Genomic DNA, 6,438 nt, shown 5'->3' on the forward strand with positions numbered 1-6,438 from the left:
GGTTATTCTGCAAAAAAACAAAATAGCTGGCTAGCCATTTTTAGAAAGGAAAAAACAAACTGGGCCGGTCATGTGCTAAACATATGAAATAAAAGCCTGGGCTAGACGGGCCACGGGTCCCGCACAAACCAGTTGATACCCTTCTCCGTCCAAAAAAAAACAAAATTACTGCGCGCGCTGCTGGGTCCCTACTGTCATCCTCACCATGTACATTCATCTCCTTATTCCTCTCGGTTGTTGACCATGTTGACAACACCAGTGGGCAGCGCCGCGGCTAGCGAACCAAGGCGGAGGATGATGGTGAGGCCTCGGACGGGAATGAACAGGAGCCGGGGAAGGTGCACGGAGTTTTAGGGTGCGATGTGGCCATGATGCGTGCGCGGCAGCACAACCAGCCATGGGAGGCGGGAGCAGGCGGTCCCACCGGCGCTGGTTTGGCTTTGGCAGCTCGAGGAAGAAGAGACTAAAGAAACACAATAGACGTTGAATGTCAATCCAATGGTCAAGGTTGGCACAATCATTTGTTGACTAAGCGGACACCAAGTAGCATGCTTTTTTTATATATATAGGAAGAAAAGAAAAACTGGGCTCGTTGGCCTGATAACATTCCCGAAACTGCGACCGTTTGATCTTGTGTCGCAACTAAAACTGCAAGGAAAATGTGTTCGTCTGCCATCCTCCTCATAGGGAACGTTCGCCACATAAGTTACTAGCACCCTTGGTTTTCAACCGAGAGGTCTTGGGTTTGAGTCCCAGGAACTCTCAGTTTTGTCATCCTTCCTTCCTCGCAAAAAAGGGAAAGAAAATCACAAACTTGGGAAGGCGTACTGAACAAGCTAGTGTACTAGTAAAGAGATGTTGCCGAGTTTTAGAAAAAAGAGAGACATGCTCCTGTAGCTGGTTCGAATCCAAACCTAGACTATGACTATATATGGTGCTATGCTACTCTGCAAGTAATGAAACTGACATATCCAATGTTCGCTTCTCCTCTTCTCTACTTACTCTACCTAGCATCAGAAGCTCTGGCCGCAGCAACCATGTCCGCTGGCTGCTCGTCCACCTGCTCTTCAACAGGCAACAACCAGATATGCGCCAAGTCGCCATCCGTACCATCGCCTATGGGTCTCATCACACCCCCATCGGCACACACACCGCAGCCGATTGCTCATCGCAATCCGCTGCCGTTGGTGTGGTGCCACTGCTGCAAATCACGCAGAGTCATCCGTCGCGTCTCAACCACAACCCTCAACCCTGGCCGAGTCTTCTACAAATGCCCGAATCATGGGGTAATAATATGTTTAAGTGTTGTTCTGCTGCTTTCAGTTGCTGATTTTTTTAATAGTTTGGTTGTTGATCTTCCAATTTGATTCGTGCAGAAAAGGGAAGATTCGTGTGATTTGTATTTCTGGGAAGTTGCTGATGTGGGGGAATGCAACTACGCTGATTATTTGGTTAGCCGAGGAATCCCAATACCAGCAGGTTGGGGTGTTGGACAAGTAACTGAAGGAACGGCATAAGAGGAAGATGCAGAGCAGAAGGTTAAAGATGCAGTTCCTCTGATCATGGCCAAGCAACAGCTGCTGAACGGCCTTGACAGCAATGAGGAGATGAAAGAGCTTGTGAAGATAATGGGCAAAATCAAGTGCTCTGTAGGATGATTGTCTCTTTATTTGCAGTGTATGTAGCACTCGTGATGTATTCAGTGGCTATGACATGAGCACTTTGCTAAAACTAGTAATGAATGAAACCTGTGTAGCAGGCTGGGCGTAGTGTTGTGAACATCTAATGATTTCTATTAACGGAAATCAGGGGGTATCCCCTTTTGCTCATAAATAAATAAATAGCAGAGGCCCTGTCGGGTCAGCTTTGTTCTCATTCAAAGACGTTGAGCAAATTGCAGTCCAACAGCAAACTATGTCATCAAATTCAATTTTCACAGCCAAATATGAGTACAACTAAAAAACAATATCATCATGTTTTAGTTTTCATACAATCACCAAACACAAATCAGCATACATAATAAGTGATGTTCTCACAGCAAAATACTAAACAACATGTTCATCAGGTTTCAGTTGTCATAGCAAACACAATTTCACATAGTAGATAATAAACGTCTTCTCACAGGCAAATACGACAAAAGCAATGTAATCATCATCTGCAGCAGCAGCGTCAACATCTTCGCCATGTGTATCAGTCTGAATCGTAATTCCCCACGGTGTCATCTTCTTCTTCGTCCACAACGTCCTCGAACATTGGCTTCTTCTTGATCAACTCTTGTATGTCCACATCACGACAGGCAATCTTTTCACCGGCGTCATTGACGTGATGGTTCTGAAAGATATTAGGAACATCTGTGTTATCTTGTACATCAGGAGCAGTGTAAGCATCATCTTGTTGTGCAACTTCATTAAATGAATTCCTCTTCTCAAACCTTTGCAAAACTCTCCAATCATCGCTACGTGCAAATGTGTCTTCCAAGAAAAATATCTGTTTTGCTTGATTTGCCAAAATAAAAGGCTCATTTGTCTGGTACGCCGCCTTGACATTGATGGATTTGAAATAATCATCAGCTCTGGGTTTTGCGATCCTAGAAAACAGGTTATACCAACGACAACACAACAGAACCACACACCAGTGATCCTCGAAACTGGATATATACTGCAACTGAACAATGTCTGTTATGTTAGCATACATTTCAGTAGTCTCTTTGTCATACGTATCCGTGCTCATGATGGCACTGTTTTGTGTCTTCCCGCCTTCGTATCGTGCAAGGTTGTTGTAGTGCACATCTCCAACAACGCAAGATTCATAATGTCTTGCCCGAGTATCAAGACCCATTGCTAGTGAGTAAAGCGCATCATCAACTGCCTGCCCATCCTCCTGCATCTTCTTAACCTATGGTTAGAAAATAGACAAGCCGATCATCTTATGTACTCAATATATTAAAAAAACTGATAGTGCAATTCAAAAGCTTACATGGTTCTTGAACCATTTCGCAAATCCTGCCATAACCAGTTGTCAAAGTTTCTTGGATTTTGCGACAGTAACTCCTCTTTGTAGATGCTGCACAACATAGTGATCACACCAAACATCTAAATATATAAGAATGTGCTGCAAGTTTAGTAGATTACGATGTATAATCTGCAGTACTGCACTTACTTGATATAAGGTAGTACCTTAGGACAGTTATTCAACACATACCAAACCATTTTGTCCAAATCTTTAGGTTTGTCCTCTTGTCGACTCTTCCATGTAACTCAAACAGAATAATCGAAAACACTGAGCGCGGGATTGTCTTCACCCACCTCTTTGCTAAGCTGATCAGCTGTTTCAATGTATTTTGAGCAGAAAGTTAACACTTCTGTAGCAATGTAGGCCTCTGCAATGGAACCCTTCGGTCTAGCTCTGTTCCTAACATAACCCTTGAAAGTGCCTAGGCGCCTTTCAATAGGGTACATCCAGCCATACTGTACTGGACCTCTAAGTAGTGCCTCATCAGGTAGATGAACAGCCAAATGCACCATCACATCAAGGAAGGCTGGAGGATATATATTCTCAAGGTCGCATTGGATAGTTGGTATCTTGTCTCTAAGACGCTCCAAAGCATCTATCCTGATATTCTACGGCAGAGTTCCCTGAAGAATTGTCCCAACTCTGCAACTGCTCTGTATAAGTTAGGGCGGCCCAATCCTCTAAGGATAACAGGTAAAACCCTTTGAAGTAGGACGTGGCAGTCATGAGTTTTCAACCCTTGTACCTTGTTTCCATCTGCACTGACTCTCCTTTCAGGGTTGGAAGCAAATCCATCTGGGAATCTCACATGTGACAGGACCTCGCAGAATTCTTTTCTTTTTACCTTGTCCAAGACGTACACAGCTGGTGCCATATCCCGTGGTTTACCTTAATCTTGCACCTGCAAATCCTTTCTGATACCCAGGTGTGTCAAATCAATCCTAGATTTTAAGGTATTTTTCATCTTGCCTTAAATATTAAGAAGTGTGTAGATAATGATGTCACATATATTTTTCTAGATGTGCATCACATCAAGATTATGCCGCAGATCCAAATCTTTCCAATACTCCAAGTCCCACAAAGTGGACCTGCGGGTAAACAATAATCTCTCTTCTGCCCTGCCACGCTTCCTTTTCCCGCTACCATTACCAGGATGGTTTCCTGGTGTAATATGCCTGACCTTCTCTAATTCCACTTGCAACTCATCGGCGGTGAGCCTCTTTGGCGCATCACGGTTTTCATGCTTTGCATTGAACACATGTCTTCGGTATTTTCTAGGATGCGGCTTGTCCTTGGCAAGGAAACGGCGGTGTCCAATGTAACAGATCTTGCTAAGTATTGCGTATGACAGCGGATTCATGTCACAGCGAACACATGCATTTTAACCAAGTGTCGTTCGCCCTGACATAGTGCCCAAAGCCGGATAATCATGGATGCACCAAATTATAACAGCACGCAGAAAGAAATCAGCTGGTGGGATGCTATATAGGTCTCGAGTGAGAACACCCCTCCATAGTTGTTGAAGTTCCTCCACAAGAGGCTCCATGAACAAATCAAAATCCTTTCCAGGACTTTTTTGGACCTGGGATGAGCAAGGCCATCATGTAGTTTGATTCTTTAGTGCAGACATTTGGAGGCATGTTGTAAGGGATAACAAGCACTGGCCACATGCTATATGTGGCGCTCTGGTGGCCAAATGGGTTAAATCCATCTGAAGCTAAGCCAAGTCTAATGTTTCTCGGTCAGCAGCAAACTTTTTGTGTTTATCATTGAAGCTTTTCTACTGACTACAATGAGATGGATGGCTCATTACATTCTGATCTCTGGACTCCTGGTTTCTAGAATGCCACAATACATCCTCTCTTGTTTCAGCATCATGAAACAACCTCTGCAATCTTGGTGTAATTGGAAAATGTTTCAGAACATTATGAGGAATCCTCTTCACAACATCGCCATCTTTCCATCTTGATGATTTGCATTTCGGGCATTCACTTAAGTTGGCATAATCCTTCCAGAACAGAACACAATTATTCTTACAAACATGAATCGTATCATATCCAATTCCAACCGCACGAAGGAAATTCTTCAATTTACTGTAGGTGTGTGGCAGCTCAGACGCATTTGGGAAAGATTTGCGGAAAGCAGCCAACATCGCATCGAATGATTTGTTGGTCATCCGCTCAGATGTCTTCACCTGAAGAAAGGTGACCATAGCTGAGAATACTGACAGCTTATTTCCTGGGGTGACATCCACGTTGCATTGTTCCAACATGCGGGCCCACCGTTTTTCTTCTGCAGGTGAAAGTTCACGGAATGCACGAGCATTTCGTTGCATTGTTTCAATGTTGGTCAAACTCACTGGCTCCACCACCACCACCTCCTCCTCCTCTTCCACCTGAGCATCAGGCAGATCAAGATGGTGATCTGCTGCTTCCACGTAGTCAATAACATTGACGTTCACAGTTTCACCATGATGAACCCACCTAGTATATGTGACCGACATCCCATACAAGTGTAGATGATTTTGCACAGTTGACTGGGGTCTTGTAACTGAATTCATACAACTGCTACACGGGCATAGCACATCTGATTTCGGACCACCGTACTCAGCTGTGATAAAGTTCATAAAGTTTTCAACCCCCTCGACATATGCAATGGAGAATCTTCAAGCAGAAATTATCCAAGTCATGTCCATCTGTTAGACATACAAATTAGTTCTTCTACTAGATATTACAGGAAAAACATATATGTTTTTTTATGAAGTCATAACTACCTAGGTCGATGTCTAAAGCTATGGCAAGATATTTGGACGAGCAGATCTAAGTAATGAAATATATGTAAAGCTAATTCAGCAAACAGATTTGAGTGCTAAATTATGGCAGGCTGTTTCAGCAGTCAATGAGGCCGAGCCCACAGCCATCGAACTATCGAAGGCCATCGCAGCAACAAAGATTGAGTATAAAACGGTGTAGAGCTATTTCACCTAACAGACTGGCTACTAGACCATGGCAATCTACATCACAATAAATATATGGCAGGATATTTTAGCAACTAATCGGCCTTGCATGCCATCTCAGCTAAGAAGATTGAGTGAAGAACAGGGCAAGGAAGCTTCTTAAGAAGAGCATATTGACTGTAAACTACTTTGACAAACAGTGAGATTAACAACGTCTATCAGCTAACATTCAGCGCTACATCGACATGAACGGGGCCTCAGTCTAGAATGCGCATACCGTGGGAGAAGCTGACCGTTGTGCGTCTCCACACGAACGTCGCCAGCGGTGGCGGCGCTGACCGCTGTGCGCCTCCACAAGAACATAGCCAGCGGTGGCGGCGCGGCTAGAGGACGGTAGTCTACGAGAGTGTACTGTGGGAGCGAGAGGATCACCGTGCGTCCCCTCGACGAACCGCGGCGCCGACGTATCT

The sequence above is a fragment of the Triticum dicoccoides genome, chromosome 4B (genome assembly GCF_002162155.2).
Source record: "Triticum dicoccoides isolate Atlit2015 ecotype Zavitan chromosome 4B, WEW_v2.0, whole genome shotgun sequence".
Lineage (NCBI taxonomy): Eukaryota > Viridiplantae > Streptophyta > Magnoliopsida > Poales > Poaceae > Triticum > Triticum dicoccoides.